Genomic DNA, 2,159 nt, shown 5'->3' with positions numbered 1-2,159 from the left:
CTTTTTTCCAAAAGTTCATCATACACGTATTTGAGCTCTAATTTTTTTAAATTTTGACATTTTTAATTTAATTAGGATGAGGGTCTTGTTGAACCTAGGGTTTTATTTGGTACAATTCTTGGTTAATGATTTTCCGAGTGGGGCTTGAGCAAATTGACGTGGTTTAAGACTCATAGGGATAAGTATATCAAAACTCCACTAAGTATGGGGGCATTTCGATCGACGATTTCAATTTTGGAATTTGAAATTGTTATGCCCGCCAATTGTTCGATTAAAATGCCAATGATCATAAATTATTAAAAATGGGTGAAGTCAGAGTAACCCAACCCTCATAGGAAGGGAAACCATGAAAAACTGTGTGTTCTGTGATGTTGAACTTAAAACGAAGCAAATTTGTGAATAGAAAAAATTGGGTTGATAAGGAAATACGACCTAAAATACGGACCGTATCTTGGGCCATATGGTAGTTGGCCAAAAAGGATATCGTCTATCTTAGAAATATGTGCTTAAATACGGACCGTATCTATGACCCTATTTTTAAGATGGAATAGGGATGTTTCTGTCTTTTACATATATGCTTAAATACGGACCGTATCTCTGATCGTATGTCTAAGATAGAAATATTACGACCAGCTTATACGGACCATACAAATTTATACGGACCGTATTTTTCTTTTACGACCACTTCAAATATATATATATATATATACACACACAAAAAGAGTTTGTCTTTCCTTCGTGTTATTTCTTGATGACCCGGTACTAACGGTGCCTCTTTTATAGATATGCCTTAAAAACACTTCGTAAAGAGAGGTGGTGGGCCCCAACCAGCTGGAAGGGGCCGAGGTTGAGGAAAGGCAGAAGTAACATACCAATTGCATGACTGCCCCTCCCAGTCCGAAGAGGAGGAGGAGGTTATGCCGCAAAAGAAGAACATGGGGGCTATAATATCTGATCCCCCGAGCATGACAACATCAGCTTCTGATTCCTACCAGTCTGAAGAGGGGGAATCTTCACCATCTGCTTCGAGGGATGCAGAGTTTGAGGGGGCTGAACAGGCAAGTGGCTCAACCGAGCCTTCAACTACTCCTCCTAGTCCTTTAACTCCAGGTGGGAGGAAGAAGAGGGCCGAAAATTGAAAATAAGGAGTAAACGACTGGGAGAGGATGCTTTGCAGCTTGGTTTCAAGAGAGAAAAGAATTGTATGAAGCAGTGATAACTCCGACAAAGTGAGGGGGAAAGTCACGAAGAAATATCTGGGAAGGGCGACGATTGACTTTCGAGGGCCTATCCACCTAACCTCACGCTGCTGAGACAATCCAGTTGTACCGGCTCACAACATTTAGCAACCCTCGTGGCGACTATTGTCCGGTGCTTGTGCGGAAGTTCTATGCCAATTATGGGGCTATGTTACTTCTGATGAAACGACCAAGTGTCCCATGGACAAAGTTCCACTACTTGAGAATATTACGGTCCGCCAATGTCAAGGTTGACACTTCTAGCAAGATAATCAACAGGGTCTATTTTGGTGATGATTATGCGGAACTAACCAATGAGGCTAAATTATGGACAAAACATAGAGGAAGGATGACAGGTTTGTGCTAAAGTGGGTGGCCGATGTAATAGCGTAGGGTAGCCCAGCTTTCGTAACAGGTCCGAATCAAAAGATTGTCACGAGTTCTCTCACTTTCGAGGCCAAGTTTTGGTGAAATTTTGTCAAATATAGGGAGCTACCGACATAGAATGACAAGACCCTCACTAATGCCCAAGATGTGATAGTCGCAGAAATGATGTCCCGGTATCCTATGCATTTGGGGCGTCTGATGAGGATATTAGACAGAGAGCACCATAGCCGTCCACCTCCCTGATATTCCTGTGCCTCATTACGGAGTTGTGTCAGAGAGACTTTGTGAGGGGAATTCCCGATAGGGATCACTGTATTAAGTCCACCCGTGTTAGTGACTGGAGAAAGAGCAAGAACGATGCGGCTGAAAATCTAGAGCTGCCTACTGATGATGACGAGACTCAACCTCAGTCTAGTCTTGGGGCCACGGGGGAGGCCACCACTGAGGCACCTGCCACTACTACCCCAAAGGGGCCACCGACACCGTTCGTGTCCACTTCTCGCCATCGCTCCCGCTCCGACCGCTATTGCCATC

Source organism: Lycium ferocissimum, chromosome 7 (genome assembly GCF_029784015.1).
Source record: "Lycium ferocissimum isolate CSIRO_LF1 chromosome 7, AGI_CSIRO_Lferr_CH_V1, whole genome shotgun sequence".
In the NCBI taxonomy this organism is placed as follows: Eukaryota; Viridiplantae; Streptophyta; class Magnoliopsida; order Solanales; family Solanaceae; genus Lycium; species Lycium ferocissimum.
The sequence above is the reverse complement of the archived record's forward strand: the minus strand, read 5'-3'. Positions refer to the sequence as shown.